Source organism: Aegilops tauschii, unplaced genomic scaffold (assembly GCF_002575655.3).
Source record: "Aegilops tauschii subsp. strangulata cultivar AL8/78 unplaced genomic scaffold, Aet v6.0 ptg000994l_obj, whole genome shotgun sequence".
Classification (NCBI taxonomy): Eukaryota; Viridiplantae; Streptophyta; class Magnoliopsida; order Poales; family Poaceae; genus Aegilops; species Aegilops tauschii.
Window position 1 is genome coordinate 18874 of NW_027333210.1, and position 18627 is coordinate 37500.

At 35.7% G+C, this 18627-nt stretch overlaps 1 long non-coding RNA gene and 2 other non-coding genes across 3 annotated transcripts; 1 reads left to right on the forward strand and 2 right to left on the reverse strand.

Annotated features, from left to right (window-relative positions):
- Nucleotides 1-2871: 2871 nt before the first annotated feature.
- On the reverse strand, nucleotides 2872-2945 carry TRNAW-CCA (transfer RNA tryptophan (anticodon CCA)). Its single transcript has one exon. It is a non-coding gene; the product is annotated as a tRNA-Trp (tRNA).
- Nucleotides 2946-3084: 139 nt separating this feature from the next.
- Nucleotides 3085-3158, reverse strand: TRNAP-UGG (transfer RNA proline (anticodon UGG)). The gene has a single exon. It is a non-coding gene; the product is annotated as a tRNA-Pro (tRNA).
- A 13528-nt stretch (nucleotides 3159-16686) lies between these two features.
- LOC141036620 (uncharacterized) lies at nucleotides 16687-18193 on the forward strand. The gene is made up of 2 exons (XR_012198090.1): nucleotides 16687-16953; nucleotides 17997-18193. It is a non-coding gene; the product is annotated as an uncharacterized lncRNA (long non-coding RNA).
- The last annotated feature ends 434 nt before the right edge of the window (nucleotides 18194-18627 follow it).

Genomic DNA, 18627 nt, shown 5'->3' on the forward strand with positions numbered 1-18627 from the left:
CGAGGTAGTGGACAAACAGAGGGGAAGAAAATATGGCGGGGGAAAAATTTCTTGTGATTGTGAGCAAATTGCTTGGCTTGTTTAATTAAGTTCAACTTCAAATTTACAGAAATTTTGCAAAAAAAAAGTAAACTCTTCCATTGAAGGTTTTTTTTATTTTTAGGCTAGTTGAATAGTTTTGATTAAGGTTTTATTAGTTTATTACTCGAAACTAAATCAAGGATTTTCAGGATACTTCCTTCGTGGAATAAGATATTGGATCCTCGAGTGATCTCTTTTTCTTGTTGCTTCATAAGAGTGAATCGAATAGATTCAATTCGCGTTATAAGAGTAAAAATTCCGCGGGTCCTTTCCGCTCTAATCAGATAAAGGGGGGTAAGGACCCGCTAAGCTCCTACTTTTTCATGTTTACAATCTGGTCCCTCCGATTACTATAGAGATGAACCCAATCCAGAATATGAACCATAAAAGAAAACACCTACTAAACCAATCACAGCAATACCAGCTACAGTACCTATCAGCCAAAGAGGAATTCTTCCAGTAGTATCGGCCATTTCCCCTACTTTCCTCCACATTTTATCAATTGGTCATGCTAGAGACAAAAACAGTCATGGGTAGTTATAAGGATGGTATCCTTCCAAATGGGATAAGAGAATTCTTATTAGTCTCTTTCTTTCTCTCAATTGAAGAAGTAATTGGAAAATAAAACAGCAAGTACAAAAATGAGTAATAAACCCCAGTATAGACTGGTACGATTCAATTCAACATTTTGTTCATTCGGGTTTGATTGTGTCATAGTTCTATAGTTGGAATTTGTTTTATCGTTGGATGAACTGCATTGCTGATATTGATCCCAAGAAAAAAACAGTAGGTACAGCTAGTCCGTGAATAGCCAGCCATCGCACTGTAAAAATAGGATAGGTTCGATCTATGGTCATTGAGGGCCTCCTAAAAGGATCTACTAAATTCATCGAGTTGTTCTAAAGAATCAAAACGGTCGGTTATTAACGGAATTCCTTGTCGGCTTTCCGTGAAATACTCGTTTGGCCTAGGACTTCCAAACACGTCATAAGCTAAACCCGTACTGACAAATAACCAACCCGCAATGAATAGGGAAGGTATAGTAATGCTATGAATAACCCAGTATCGAATACTGGTAATAATATCAGCAAAAGAACGTTCTCCCGTGCTTCCAGACATGCTGAACTCCCAAAATTTTTGTACATTCAAAAAAGGAATTGATTCCGTAAAAGATGGGATCGACCAGTAAATAGAAAATTACTGATATTTCATCCTTGTGAGATTGTCAATTTTGTACCAAAGGTGTATTTTGAGTATACCGAATTAGTATAGCTATCCTTCCTATGGCACAGCAATCTGGTTTTGCCTGGTTCCGAAACATAATTACTTTTTTATTTTTTTTGTCTATAGGTAAGCTATATGTTATTCAAGGCATCAATAGAAAACCCCATTTTTGTAGGTTCTACTTACTTTTCATTGGCTTCGGAATATATAGAGTAATTCGGAATAGCAGCCAAAATCTTGGGAAAATCTAAGTTAATGATCAATAGGTTTGGATAAATAATTTAGGAAGGATATTCTCATACTGACACAATACAAGGACAAGTATATGTGAAATCTATCCTTTCATAATTCGTAATTCATCCTTGTATTGTTTGTTGGATTAGGTCTAACTTTCTTGACCAAACTGCGAGCGCGGAACTTTACGAGATGAAATAGGGAAAGACAGAAGATAGAATAGAACTTAAAAGGATAATTGAAGTGACTCGTCTTCGAATCTACTTTGGTTGGAGTTCGAAAAAGGAATAAAAATAAAGTAAATTCAAGGAAGAGCTTTCTTTTTTTTTTTAACAGCCCCTTGGCAGGTCGTGGAATGCTTTTGTTCTCCTCTTATTCCATATGGAATACAATCAGTTAAAATAAGAAGGAATAGGGGAATATTCGATCGTTCACATCCAAAACGAGGGTCCTATTGAAAAAGAAATTATCCAAAATAGAAAGAAGTTTTTTTTTCAAATTCAATTGTTTATTTATCTCTTATTCAAAAATTTCCCTGAAAATTGAATGAAAAAATGAAATTCAATGGGGTTAGATGATCTAGTTCTTAATATTATTACTTTACTCAATTGACAAATTCCACAACAAATCTCTTGATTCGGAATTAGGGACTCATGTATCATCTGATGAATCCACTTTCTTTTACACTTCTGTATCTTACTCTACCTTGTTTTTTAGTATTATCTAAAATAACTGATGAATTCTGAATTTTCCATAACTTAGGTAAATGCTTTACCAACATATGTAGTGTAGTAAAAAAAAATAAATGGAATTTAACTCTTTCATGCTTACTTTAACTAGTTATTTTGGTTTTCTACTGGCTGCTTTAACTATAACCCCAGCTCTATTTATTGGCTTGAACAAGATACGCCTTATTTGAATTGACTGAATAATTATAATTCAGAAAAGAAAAATCTTTCTTTGGGATTCCTGGCATTCTACGACTCTTTTCCAGACTAATTAGGAATTCTTTTCTTGGTCATTGAGATTCGTGGATAATTTAGAGTACTATTTAGGGATAGATCGTACCTCTTTTTTTATCCCCTCGAACAAATCGAAATGATTGAAGTTTTTCTATTTGGAATCGTCTTAGGCCTAATTCCTATTACTTTAGCGGGATTATTCGTGACTGCGTATTTGCAATACAGGCGTGGGGATCAGTTGGATCTTTGATTGAGTCATTTTTTTTTGATTGACCTCCTCCAGACCAGAGAGGAGGTCAAATTGAAATTGGAGTTACAATTCAATTTTGTTAAGTTATTTTACTCTGCTTCGACATAAAATAGATGGAATCACGCTCTGTAGGATTTGAACCTACGACATCGGGTTTTGGAGACCCGCGTTCTACCGAACTGAACTAAGAGCGCTTTCATTCATTCAAAAAGAAAATCTTTTTCTATTCCTAATGTATCTCACGTACGTATAGTCTCCACAAATTCAAGTTATACCCACTTTACTTTAATTGATCTCGTCGCTACTGCCTATAAAGAAGAAAGAAGTAATAGGTAGGGATGACAGGATTTGAACCTGTGACATTTTGTACCCAAAACAAACGCGCTACCAAGCTGCGCTACATCCCTTTTCCAAATTAAATTGTTGTACAATGCCATTGTACACAATTCCTGTCTTCTTTTCCACATCATAATTTTCTTCTTCTTTCTATTTTCTTCTTCTTTCTTTCTCTATCTATATATAGAACCCTCGTGTCATTTCTTCTTTTTGGTCTCATATAATTAAGGAATTATATACATATAAAATCCAATATAATTTCGCCTATAAAAGAAGGATTACTTTTCCTTGCTAATATATAGGAAGAAGGGGTCATCTTTTTCTTTTTTAGGGATAGGAAAATTTCGTCGATATGGTTCATTTTATATATAGCATAACAATCTTGGGCAAGAGTTTATGATCATATATGTATTCCAACAAGGAAGGAGGATTTTCAATGCGGGATATAAAAACATATCTCTCTGTAGCACCCGTGCTAAGTACTCTATGGTTTGGTGCTTTAGCAGGTTTATTGATAGAAATTAATCGTTTATTCCCAGATGCTTTGTCATTCCCTTTTTTTTAATTCTAGTTATTGCTATGGGAGGGATAGATTTCTTCGTGATATGACAAAATTTGATCCTTTTCAATCTTTTTTTAGTATCGGAAGGAAAAAGAAAGAAAAGATGGATTGGGTTGAACCTCAGAGTCATTAAAAATTTTGTAAACCCCATTTTTGAAAATAGAAATTCAATTTAAAGGGGTACCCAAGCTAAATAAGGCCTCAGAAATCAGAGCATAGAAAAGGTGGGGCTGGCTAATTAAATGAAAGGATTTCGAACCAAAATCTTTGCTAATTCGACAAGGATTGTATTCTTTAATTATTTCTCTATTTTTTATTACTTAATTTAAGAATAAAAAAAAATTATTCTAATGAATTTTATTCTTCTTCTTCGGATTCAAAATAGAAGAATAAAAGAATAAGTAGAAGAATTAAGTTAAGTCAATCCAAAAAGAAAAGGAGGTTCATGGCCAAGGGAAAAGATGTTAGAATCAGAGTTATTTTGGAATGCATCAGTTGTGTTCGAAAAGGTGCCAATGAGGAATCGACGGGGATTTCTAGATATAGTACTCAAAAGAATCGCCACAATACACCCGGACAATTAGAATTCAAAAAATTTTGTCGTTATTGTCGCAAGCATACGACTCATCACGAAATAAAGAAATAGGAACATCGTGTGTTCGATCTTTCCAAACAACAGAAAGAGTAAGAACTTCATATTTAATATATAAAGAAAACATAGTATAGAATACAAAATACAAATCAACTCATCTGATTTCCGGTAGATATTATTTCATATGTATAGAGGGTATTCATATACTATAATATGAATCAAATAAGATATGGATCAAAGAAAAACTACTTCTTCTGGATCCTAAATTAATAAAATAAAGAAGTGAATTTTCAAATTTTCAAATTTTAAATAAGGAATAAATCATGTATACATCTAAACAACCTTTTCTTAAATCTAAGCAACCCTTTAGTAAATCCAAGCAAACTTTTAATAAATCCAAGCAACCCTTTCGTAAATCCAAGCAAACTTTTCGTAAATTCAAGCAACCTTTTCGTAAATCTAAACAACCTTTTCGTAGGCGTCCCCGGATTGGCCCGGGAGATCGAATTGATTATAGAAACATGAGTTTAATTAATAGATTTATTAGTGAACAAGGAAAAATATTATCGAGACGAATAAATAGATTAACCTTGAAACAACAACGATTAATTACTCTTGCTATAAAACAGGCTCGTATTTTATCTTTCTTACCGTTTCGTAACTATGAGAACGAAAAGCAATTTCAAGCCCAGTCAATTTCAATAATTACAGGTTCTAGACCCAGAAAAAATAGACATATTCCTCAATTAACGCAAAAGTACAATTCCAATCGAAACTTAAGAAACAACAACCAAAATTTAAGAAACAACAACCGGAACTTAAGTTCCGATTGTTGATGTTTTATTCGAATTCGAAAGGGCCAGACCTATATATATTATAAAGAAAGTAATCCAGCTCGTTGATTCCTACCACTTAATCTTAATTTATTGTATCTTCCCGGAGAGGGAACTCCGGGAATTCATCTTTTATTATTCCAGTATATTACTTTATTTATACCTTTAATTGATGATCTTTATTTTATTGGAAATCGTGTAAAGATTATTTGGATTTGATACAGCTACTTGTGCAAGCATTTTACGATTAAGAATCAATTTCTTCTTGTACAGGTTGTGTATTAATTTACTATAACTATCGAATACTTTATATACCCGCGTTGCTGCGTTTATCCGAGTGATCCACAAACGACGAAAATCCCTCTTTTGCCTACCTCTATCTCGATGAGAGGAAACAAAAGCTCTTTTTACCTGTTGGGTAATCATTCGATTAAGTCTTAAATGAGCCCCTCTAAAGTTTGAGGCAAATGAACGCATTTTTGTTCGTCGTCTCCGGGCTATATATCCTCGCGGAACTCTGGTCATTGAATCAAATTAACCTTAATGAATAACTAATGATTTCTCTTCTTTTAGCCACCCTTTTTCTCATTAATAACAAAACTAATTATTCCGATATATAAAATATTAATTCCAATGGCTTTTGCTATAGTAACCTTCCCAACCACGATTTTTTATTCCACTCCGTTCAGTTATTTCTATACGAAATAACAAATTCATTCTAATAATACTAAAAAAAATAGTGGGTTCCATCGTTTCTATGGTTCCCTTTTAAACGGTGAGGCCCTCTCTATACACCGGAGCCCTTTCTTTCATCAAAAGGTATTGCGAACTTGTATAGTCCACATTCTTTGGCTCTACCTATCCATTATAGAGTAAATAGCTCTTTTCACAATAAGAGTTATCCATACAGTGACGGTATTTAATTATGAAAGTTGGCTAAGTAGCTGACCCTGTTAGTCCGTTCTTTTAAGATAAAGGAGCATAAGCCTTTTTCTTTTTATTACTATTTCCTCCGCTTAATGGATAACCATTTGCTACCAATGGGAGAATTGCTTCTTATTTCCAATTTAGATAATTGGATTTGCACCAAAGGAAACCATAAATTCCATATACCATAGAAATCTAGGATAGAGAAGCTATATCCTATTCATTGGTACTAATCATGGATACTTCAATTTTTTTTATATTTGTTTGAAGTCATGATCTGAACGAGTCGCACATACACCCTAGCACATGTTCCTCGACGCTGAGGGCATCCTTTAAGCGCGGCCGTTTTTCGAGCATTTCGTATTGGCTGTCTTGCGTTTCTAATAAGTTGTTTAACCGTCGGCATGTTGTATGTATATAGAAAAAAATGGATTGGTTTAGATCCATCTTAACCTGATGATTGCTCATCATGAAGTCTTTCTATTTTCTATTAAATCGAGGAAAACACGAATTTAGCTGTGAAATAACTTTACAAGAAATCCGGACACTACCAATCCTTAAACATTTCTGGAAACCACACTGGATCAGTATCGCAGTGCTTGTCAATCATTTCATCCCCTACAATATCGACAAGTCCATAAGCTTTGGCTTCGTCTGCTGACATAAAAACATCCCTTTCCATGTCTTCGGATACAACCCAAAAAGGCTTGCCTGTTCTTACTGCATAAACCCTTGTGATCATTTCGCGAACTTTGTGTAACTCTTCTACTTCTAGTAAAAATTCTGGTGTCCTTGCCCGATAATAAGCACTAGCAGGTTGGTGAAGCATAATCCTCGCGTGAGGGAATGCTATACGCTTGGTGGGTTCTCCTCCAAGCAGAATGAAGGACGCCATGGAGGCGGCTATTCCGAGGCATATTGTATATATATCTGGTGTCACCGTTTGCATCGTATCAAAAATAGCCATTCCTGAGATTAGCCACCCGCCTGGGGAGTTTATAAACAAAAAAATATCACTAATTCCATCTTCTATACTCAGATATACCATGAGACCTGTAATATGATTCGTGATCTCGCAACGAATCTCTTGACCTAAAAAAAGTGTCCTTTCTCGATACATAACATTGTATAAGTCAACCCAAGTCGCTTCTTCATCTCCAGGAATCCGGTAAGGTACTTTTGGAACACCAATGGGCATATTAGATTAATATTATTAAATTTAAGTAAGAAAACCACACTTTAATATGGAAACGTAAGAATGGAACAGAAAGAAAGAATCCGCAGTTTATTGTCTTAATTTTTATTCTTATTCTATATGAATACTATAGATTCTATTAATACGTAGATTGAAAGGTTATACATATAAGGAATGTAAGACAGATTGAATAAAGAAAAAGGAATGGGTGATTCGAATGCTAAACAAAGAGGGGTAGCGATCTATTCTTCGTTTTTTCCAAATTGGCCAAGTTACCCATTGCATATTGGCACTTATCGAGTATAGAATAGATCTGCTTCTCTTTCTTCTTATGAACAGAATTGGCTTCTTATTTTTAATGGAATGAAATAAATATTCGCGCTTTCTGACACAGAATCCCCTAGAAGGGTTAGGTACATAGGATATGGATAGTCTTTTTCAATGCGATAAAATAAAGCGACATCGTGTCTATTTTTCTTTGCTAAAGGGGTATTTCCATGGGTTTGCCTTGGTATCGTGTTCATACTGTCGTATTGAATGATCCGGGTCGATTGCTTGCGGTGCATATAATGCACACAGCTCTAGTTTCTGGTTGGGCTGGCTCAATGGCTTTATACGAATTAGCAGTTTTTGATCCCTCTGATCCTGTTCTGGATCCAATGTGGAGACAAGGTATGTTCGTAATTCCCTTCATGACTCGTTTAGGAATAACGGATTCGTGGGGTGGTTGGAGTATTTCAGGAGGAACTGTAACAAATCCGGGTATTTGGAGTTATGAAGGTGTGGCAGGTACGCATATTGTGTTTTCTGGCTTGTGTTTCTTGGCAGCGATCTGGCATTGGGTATATTGGGACCTAGAAATATTCTCTGATGAGCGGACGGGAAAACCCTCTTTGGATTTGCCCAAGATCTTTGGAATTCATTTATTTCTTGCAGGGGTGGCTTGCTTTGGCTTTGGGGCATTTCATGTAACGGGTTTGTATGGTCCTGGGATATGGGTATCCGATCCTTATGGACTAACTGGAAAAGTACAAGCTGTAAATCCAGCGTGGGGTGCAGAAGGTTTTGATCCTTTTGTTCCGGGGGGAATAGCTTCTCATCATATTGCTGCGGGTACATTGGGTATATTAGCGGGCTTATTCCATCTTAGTGTCCGTCCGCCTCAACGTCTATATAAAGGATTACGTATGGGCAATATTGAAACTGTACTTTCCAGTAGTATCGCTGCTGTTTTTTTTGCAGCTTTCGTAGTTGCTGGAACTATGTGGTATGGGTCAGCAACGACCCCAATCGAATTATTTGGGCCTACTCGTTATCAGTGGGATCAGGGATACTTTCAGCAAGAAATATATCGAAGAGTTAGCAATGGTTTAGCCGAAAATCTTAGTTTATCAGAAGCTTGGTCTAAAATTCCCGAAAAATTAGCCTTTTATGATTATATTGGTAATAATCCGGCAAAAGGGGGATTATTCAGAGCAGGCTCAATGGACAATGGGGATGGAATAGCTGTTGGATGGTTAGGACATCCCGTCTTTAGAGATAAAGAAGGACGTGAGCTTTTTGTACGCCGTATGCCTACTTTTTTTGAAACATTTCCGGTTGTTTTGGTAGATGAGGAGGGAATTGTTAGAGCAGACGTTCCTTTTAGAAGAGCAGAATCCAAATATAGTGTTGAACAAGTAGGTGTAACGGTGGAGTTCTATGGTGGCGAACTTAATGGAGTAAGTTATTCTGATCCTGCTACTGTAAAAAAATATGCGAGGCGTTCTCAATTAGGGGAAATTTTTGAATTAGACCGGGCTACTTTGAAATCTGATGGTGTTTTTCGCAGCAGTCCAAGGGGTTGGTTCACTTTTGGTCATGCTACCTTTGCTTTGCTCTTCTTTTTCGGACACATTTGGCATGGCGCTAGAACATTGTTCCGAGATGTTTTTGCTGGTATTGATCCAGATTTGGATGCTCAAGTGGAATTTGGAACATTCCAAAAAGTGGGAGATCCAACTACAAGGAAACAGGCAGTCTGATACACATTGTTATAGTATCTTTCACCTCTCTTTTTTGATTTGACATGGGAAACATCTCCCATCCTTTCTTTGACTCTTTTTCTTTCTTTATATGGGAAATTCTCCCAAATGACAAATGAATAGGTGTGGAAGTTATAATTGTAAATAAACCAGGATCGAATCTATGGAAGCATTGGTTTATACGTTCCTTTTAGTTTCGACTTTAGGGATAATTTTTTTCGCTATCTTCTTCCGAGAACCACCTAAGGTTCCACCAACTCCAACTAAAAGAATAAAATAATTTCATTTAAGTAAGAAGTCCCCCTATCTGGGAGACTTCTTACTTAAATTAGTCTCCGTGTTCTTCGAATGGATCTCTTAATTGTTGAGAGGGTTGCCCAAACGCGGTATATAAGGCATACCCAGTAAAGCTTACAAGTAAACCAGATATGGAGATGGCGACTAAAGTTGCTGTTTCCATTTTTATAGAATTTCAAGATTACAATGGATCTACGAAAAGATCGTGTATTTACAACTACAACGGAATAGTATACAAAGTCAACACCAATGATTAAATAGAATTTATGGCTACACAAACCGTTGAAGATAGTTCTAAACCTAGGCCAAAACGAACTGGTGCAGGTAGTTTACTGAAACCCTTGAATTCGGAATATGGGAAAGTCGCCCCGGGTTGGGGGACTACTCCTTTTATGGGGATCGCAATGGCTTTATTCGCTATATTCCTATCTATCATTTTAGAAATTTATAATTCTTCCGTTTTACTGGACGGAATTTTAACCAATTAGGTTTCTACTAACTAAAACTAGGAAGTCAGAGTTTTTCCATCCAAAAAAGCCTTTCTAGTTTAAGATCTACATTTCTAGATATTATGGTAGTTCGACCGCGGAATTTTTTTGTTTCGGTATCTCTGGAATATGAGTGTGTGACTTGTTAGAATTGATCCTATTGATAATACATAGAAAGGGCCTGTTATCTCTATCAAGATGATTCTAATTCGTCAGATATTATTTATTCTAGTATCTGGAACACGAAATAGATAGAGTGGATCAAAAAAAAATGGAACTATGATTCATACTCACTATTAAGACCTCGCAACCAGACTGAAAAATTCAAGTAGTTCTTAAATAAAAATAAAAAAGAAATTTTCTTCCTTCCAATTTTGTTTGCCCAAAAGACAACTTTTTTTCTCTCGATTTTGTCGAGTCATTACACTGATTCAATAAATGATTATCAAGCGGTTCTTATTCGAAGAACCCTTGCCTTTTGTTTAGCTTGAGACTAAATCATCGTGGCTCTAGTATGAATCTAAGGTTTTAATTGAACTGATTCATAGGATCTCAACAAGATAATTTCTATATTACGCATAAAAAAACAAATCCTTTATAGGGAAGAGAAAAGTCAAGAAGCCTCTAATGACCAACATAAGGGAAAGGAAGAAAGAAAGACGCGCCAACTTGAGATTTTTTGGCATTATCATCACAAAGAAGATATTCCGGATTTTTCTTATTTGATATCTTCAAGGCAAATCGACCCAATTCAGTGGCTGATGAAGTTTTGAACCTTTTTTCTAATATTCGTTGAAAATTTTTGTGTTTCTGCTTGAGCCGTACGAGATGAAATTTTCATATACGGCTCTTAGAGGGGGACTCGGGTTAGTTACCTATCTCAATAAAGTATATGATTGGTTTGAGGAACGTCTTGAGATTCAGGCAATTGCAGATGATATAACTAGTAAATATGTTCCTCCCCATGTCAACATATTTTATTGTTTAGGGGGAATTACACTTACTTGTTTTCTAGTACAAGTCGCTACCGGTTTTGCTATGACTTTTTACTACCGACCAACCGTTACAGAGGCTTTTTCCTCGGTTCAATACATAATGACCGAGGCCAACTTTGGTTGGTTAATCCGATCAGTTCATCGATGGTCAGCAAGTATGATGGTTTTAATGATGATCCTGCATGTATTTCGTGTGTATCTCACAGGGGGATTTAAAAAACCCCGTGAATTAACTTGGGTCACAGGTGTGGTTTTGGCTGTTTTGACTGCATCATTTGGTGTAACTGGTTATTCTTTGCCTTGGGATCAAATTGGCTATTGGGCAGTCAAAATTGTGACAGGTGTACCTGACGCCATTCCGGTAATAGGATCGCCTTTAGTGGAGTTATTACGCGGAAGTGCTAGTGTGGGCCAATCCACTTTGACTCGTTTTTATAGTTTACATACCTTTGTACTGCCTCTGCTTACTGCCGTATTTATGTTAATGCACTTTCCAATGATACGTAAGCAAGGTATTTCGGGTCCTTTATAGGGAAGGCATATCATAGAGAATTATAATTATCATATATCATATCGGGTAGGTTTTGGTATTTCATTGCTACAAGCATGGGTTATTGTAAAATAACACATGTCATTTGGATACTTCTCTTCAACTCCAAAGTATTTTTATACAATACAAATAGTTGAAGTTAATTTTACGAAAGAAAAAAGGCGGATTATGGGAGTGTGTGACTTGAATTATTGATTTGGCCATGCAGATAAAGAATTGGATCTGCCACATTAGAATTCACAACCAAAGGTGTCTCCGCATCCAATCAACATGTAAGTCCCCTACCTAGGAAGGATAGGCTGGTTCACTTGAGGAGAATATCTTCTATGATCATACCGCAACCATGTCATCCATGAACAGGCTCCGTAAGATCCCATAGAGTAGAAATGGAATAAGTCATGTGACATGATCCAGTTCTCTATTTATTACACTTACCTTTTTATTATAGTATGGAAATGCATTCATTTTCTTTGCATCGATTGTGATCCGCAATACTATCGGAGTAAAAGAAGGGATCTAAGGAAGAATGTAGGCTAAACTTTTTGATTTTTTATTAGTAACAAGTAAATATTTTGTTTGGAGGTAAGAAACTTGCGATATTGAGGGGATAAATACCAACTAATCAAGAGACATGAGACAATCCACAAAGCAATTGATCATGATCAAATTTGTAAGCCCACTTGGATATTGAGCATTTACCCATAAGAATAGGATTATTTTCAATGAGTAGTTGTAGGTGCAACTTCGGAAAAGAGAATCTGATAAAGCTTTTCTTGCCTAGAGTCATTGAGTCATTATAAACCTTAATTCTATTAAGGATCTTCCGCGGTCTTATTTCTTTCACTCTTGCTCGAGCCGGATGATGATAAATTCTCATGTCCGGTTCCTTTGGGGGATGGATCCTAAAGAGTTCACCTATCCCAATAACAAAGAAACCAGACTTAAATGATCCTGTATTAAGAGCTAAATTAGCTAAAGGGATGGGACATAATTATTACGGGGAACCCGCATGGCCCAACGATCTTTTATATATTTTTCCAGTAGTAATTCTAGGTACTATTGCATGTAATGTAGGTTTAGCGGTTCTCGAGCCATCAATGATTGGTGAACCGGCAGATCCGTTTGCAACTCCTCTGGAAATATTACCCGAGTGGTACTTCTTTCCCGTGTTTCAAATACTCCGTACGGTACCCAATAAGTTATTGGGCGTTCTTTTAATGGTTTCTGTGCCAACAGGCTTATTGACAGTACCTTTTCTAGAGAATGTCAATAAATTCCAAAATCCATTTCGCCGCCCAGTAGCTACGACCGTTTTTTTAATCGGTACTGTAGTAGCTCTTTGGTTAGGTATTGGAGCAACATTACCCATTGATAAATCATTAACTTTAGGTCTTTTTTAGATATTTTTTGATTCATTCAACCGTGAAGTACCATAGGTATCTAGGAAATAGTTACTTCCAAGTGAATCTTCCCTAGATACCTAAAATCCATTTTATTATGATCCATTTCGCGAAAATATAGATTGTACCAAAGATGCTAAATTGTTTTCTTTTTATTCTAACTCGAAAAAGAAGAAGAAAAAAAATTGCAATGGATTTAAAACGAGAGTTTATTCTTAAGTAAATCAATTGGGAGATGCTTCTCTAGAGTGTCCCATATATGTTTTCTATCTTCCATACGAAAACTGTCAATTCTCAGAAGATCTTCTTCAGTCTTACTCAAAAGGTCCAATAGTGTATGTATATTGGCCCTTTTTAGACAATTATACGTTCTAGAAGTCAATTCTAATTGATCAATAAAAATAGAATTCAATGGAATTCCTTTTTTGTTTTTCTTTAGATTAGTTAATCTTTTTTGAAAAGTAAAAAGGGGTGGAGTAAACCTGTTTTTATTTTCTTCGAAACTAGCGCCCTCTTCCTCCGCGTGTAGAAAAGGAAGAAATAAATCAATCAAATTACGAGAAGCCTCATAAAGTGCTTCCTTAGGGGTTAAACTTCCATTAGTCCATATTTCTAGAAAAAGTATCTCGTGTTTTTCATTTCCATTCCCACAAGAAAAAATACTATAATTCACATTTCGAACAGGCATGGATACAGCATCTATAGGATAACTTCCATCTTGATAGTTCTTTCTGAGTTCTGTCTGATATCCACGATCTCTCTTGATCTGTAAATCAATACAGAAATCAATGGGCTCTGTCAAGTTAGCTATAGGTTGTGCCGTATCAACGATTTCTACGGAAGGCGGTAAGATGATATCTTGAGCAGTTATGTATCTAGGACCTTTGACGCAAATGGATGCGTCTCTAACTCCATAGAGATTACTTCTCAATACAATTTCTTTCAAATTTAGTAAAATTTCTTGTACGGATTCTTCAATACCTGCTATTGTAGAATACTCGTGCGGCACGCTCCCAAATTTTGCACGTGTGATACATGTTCCTTCTATTTCTCCAAGTAAAGCTCTTCGCAAGGCAATACCGACGGTGTCCGCTTGACCTTTTCTAAGCGGGGACAGAATGAAACGACCATAATAAAGGCGCTTACTATCTACTCTTGATTCAACACACTTCCACTGTAGTGTTTGAGTGGATCCTGCTACCTCCTCTCGAACCATAATAGACTAGTATTATTATTTTATCATTGAATCGTTTATTTCTCTTGAAATGAAAGTTGAAAGCGGGTTAATTCTTTTACAGACGTCTTTTTTTAGGCGGTCGACATCCATTATGCGGCATAGGTGTTACATCGCGTATACAACTTAATCGCACACCACTTTTAGCAATGGCTCGTAATGCGGCATCTCTTCCACTACCAGCGCCCTTTACCATAACTTCTGCTCGTTGCAAACCTACTGTACGAATAGCATCTACTGCTGTTCTTTGACCAGCATAGGGTGATGCTTTTCTTGAGCTTTTGAATCCACAAGTACCGGCCGAGGACCAAAAAACCACCCGACCTTGTGGGTCTGTAACAGTTATAATGGTATTGTTGAAACTAGCTTGAACATGAATAACCCCTTTTGTTATTCTACGTGCACTCTTCCGTAAACTAAAACGTGCATTCCTACGTAAACCAATACGCACTTTCTTACGTGAACCAATTTTTGGTATAGCTTTTGCCATATTTTATTATCTCATAAATATGAGTTAGAAATAAAAAAAAGAAAAAAAGATACAAAGATATCCGTTTCAGGGTAAAATAAACCCTTTACTTTAATTATTTTAAATGAAATTATTTTATTTGGAATTGGAACATTTCCGCGGGTACTTTTTTTTACTTTTTAGAAAGTAAAGTTCTTTTTCGAAAGATTACCCCTGTCTTTGTTTATGCTTCGGATTAGAGCAAATGACTCTAATTCGTCCACGCCTACGAATCAGTCGACATTTTGTACAAATTTTACGAACGGAAGCTCTTATTTTCATATTTCCGTATCCTTTTTTAAACTATGAATCTAATCTTTTGGAAAAAATAAGTCTCTTCGCTTGAATTTTAGAACTTAGAATTTATTACCCTAGAAAAAAAAGAAAAACCTAATCCTTTGAATCTTTGGTATCCTTCAAATCTTCGCTATCCTTCAAATCTTCGCTATCCTTCGAGTCTTCGATACGCTTCGAATCCTTATGGGGAAGTCTATAAATTATACGTCCCTTGCTTGAATCATAACGACTTACTTCAATTTTGACCCTATCCCCCATCAGTATTCGTATAGAACTAGACCGTATCTTTCCTGAAATATAGCCTAGGATGATGGTGTCATTCTCTAGCCGAACGCGGAACATTCCATTGGGTAGGGCTTCCGTAACTAAACCTTCGAAAGTTACTTTTGCTTCTCTCGGGTTTTTTTTTTCTCTCCTATTTTTTTTTTCTGTCATATTTTTTTTCTCCTATTTTTCTATTTTTATTTTAAAAATAGGAAGGGCGAGATAGAATTCAAGCACTATAGGCGGGGCGATTACCATATATAACATAAGACTTCTCCCCCAATTCTGTTTAGTCGAGCTTCTCGATCTGTCATTATTCCTCGAGAAGTAGAAAGAATAGCAATTCCCATTCCACCCAAAACTTTAGGAATTCCTTGATAGTTGGTATAAATTCGTAAGCCGGGTCGGCTGATACGCTTTAAAAAGGTTCTTGTTCTATATATTCCTTTTCTAGTCTTTCTCTTTTGATGTCGCAAAGTTGAAACCAAGAAATATCTGTTACGTTCCTGATGTTTCCGAACACTTTCAATAAAACCCTCTCGTAGAAGTATTTTAACAATGTTTTCGGTAATATTTGTAGATACTACTCGAACTGTTCCTTTTTTATTCATGTCCGCATTTCTTATAGAGGTTAGTAAATCAGCAATAGTGTCCTTGCCCATAAGACTCTAATTCTAGGTTCCTCCTAATTTTTCTATAATCAACATGTTTTCTTTTTTTTTTTCATTTTGGATTTTAAAACATATACGTAAAACACAATCTACTAAATTAATTCTTTGGTCTCAATTTCGCCTACTAGTATTTATAATACTTCAGGAGCTAATGAAACTATTTTGGTAAAATTCAATTCTCTCAATTCCTCGGCAATCGCGCCAAAAACTCGAGTTCCTTTTGGATTGCCTTTTTGATCAATTATAACCGCAGCATTGTCATCATAGCGGATTATTATACCGTCTTCGCATTTGAACTCTTTACATGTACGTACAATTACAGCTCGAATTACTTCGGATCTTTCTAGAGGCATTTGGGGCAATGCGTCTTTGATTACAGCAACAATAACATCACCAATACGAGCATATCGCTGATTACCAGCAGCTCCTATGACTCGAATACACATCAATTTTCGAGCTCCACTATTATCTGCTACATTTAAAAGGGTCTGAGGTTGAATCATATTATTTTTTATTTTGATTTCAATTTGTTATTTCAATGCAAAAGGATGAAAGAAATATTGTCTTTCCAGAAAGAAAAACCGGGCATTTTTTTTTATCTTCCATACCCCTTTTAGGGTTCTATATCTCTAATCGAATAAATTGACTTCGTATGGGCATTTTACTGGCAGCTATGGAGATAGCTGCTCTAGCTACAGTTTCAGATACTCCCCCCATTTCATAAAGTATACGACCAGGTTTAACAACGGATACCCAATATTCGGGGGACCCCTTTCCCGAGCCCATACGTGTTTCCGTGGGTCTTAGTGTAACCGGTTTGTCGGGAAATATACGTACCCATATTTTTCCACCACGACGTGCATATCGTGTTATTGCTCTTCGTCCTGCTTCTATCTGTCTCGCCGTGATCCAAGCGGGTTCAAGTGCTTGAAGAGCATATCTACCAAAACAAATACGATTGCCTCGGCAGGATTTTCCTTTCATTCTTCCTCTATGTTGTTTGCGAAATCTGGTTCTTTTGGGGTTATAGTCGATGGTTCTCTTTCTTAGTTCCATCTCTACTGCAAAACTGGACATGAGAGTTTCTTCTCATCCAGCTCCTCGCGAATGGAATGAGAAAGCATGTAAATTTCTCTAATTCATAATATTCAAAAATATTACGGTACGGATAGATACACATTAATAGATAATAGAAAAAGTTCGGTTTTTTTTATATTGAATTTGTTAAAACAGAAAAATATAATATATAGTCAAAAAAGAAGATCTAGAATATATCCAGATGTGTGTGTATATTTATCTAAATTCTATATTTATAGATAATGTAATCCTTCTTAAAAAAATCCTTATTTTTACTCTTATTGAATCGCGGTAAAGTATTCTAATTCAATAAGAATTTCGCGGGCGAATATTTACTCTTTCCTGTCTTATTTGTTAATTTATAAACTTACCAAATAAGACAATTTTTTTGGTTTGTTCCGCCATCCCACCCAATGAAGTGTTAGGATTCTTTTCAATAAAATCCTATGGAATCATAGGTTCTGTCGTTCCCACTGCTTCTCCTTGAATGGTTAGGTCTGAATCCCGCAACGGAGCTTCCAAAAAATTTCTTTCCGAGTTAATTTTCTCAGTTTTATTAACCCGGGCGGCTCTTTATTATTGCTTTAAATTTGTAGTTCTTGTTTCAAGTTACAATTTTTAATTCTCTATTATTTTTATTATATTGATGCTTTATCACATTGCCTTTTATGATGTAATTCATAGACCATACATAGTGGAATCCTATATCTTATTTATTTCCTCTTCCTTCTTTCTATCATCCCTCCCTTTATCCACATCCCTTTAGTTTTGCTTCACAACCTAGAATCCCTTTTCTTTTTTAGAGAAAAAATTGCAGTTGCTACAACTATATGACACATCTACTCATTTATGATAGAGGTATTTATTCATATAGTGACTGTTTCTTAGTTAGGATCTCGACAATACGAAGCAATAGGTTGGTTATTAGTTAATTTTCTATAATTACTAAGTTTTTTTCTTAAAAAAAAGAAAAAAATAACGAGTCACACACTAAGCATAGCAATTATATTAAATGATTTATCAATTTTCATTAAATCTTATAGAAAGAGGTATAATTTCTTCTTTTGCAGGGATTTCAGGAAAAAAGTCTCTTGTCATTTTTTATTCTATCAATGGACAGAATCCGAAGACAAGATTACTTATTCTTCGTCTACGAATATCCAAATTTTTACACCTAATACTCCATAGATAGTCCGAATTGGATAGCAGCAATAATCAATTTTAGCGCGAATTGTTTGGAGGGGAAGTCTACCCTTTTTAATAGATTCGGCGCGTGCAATTTCTTTTCCTCCGAGACGACCCGCAATTTTTACTTTTACTCCCCTTATATCTGCTTTTTTAGTTAATTCAATGGCTTTTTTCATTGCCTTTCGGAATGAAACTCTATTTTTTAATTGGAAAGCTATATATTCTGCAAGAATGTTAGGCTGTCTATAAGGTTCTTTCACTTTTTCGATAGAAATATTAAATCTCTGGTTTACAGAGTTAATTTCCTTTTGTAGATCTTTCTCTAATTCTTCGATTGCTCCTTTTTTCTTTAATAAATTTGGGAATCCAATATGGATTATGACGTGGATCGTATCGATTTCTTTTTGGATTTCTATATGTGTAATTACTTCGGAACTT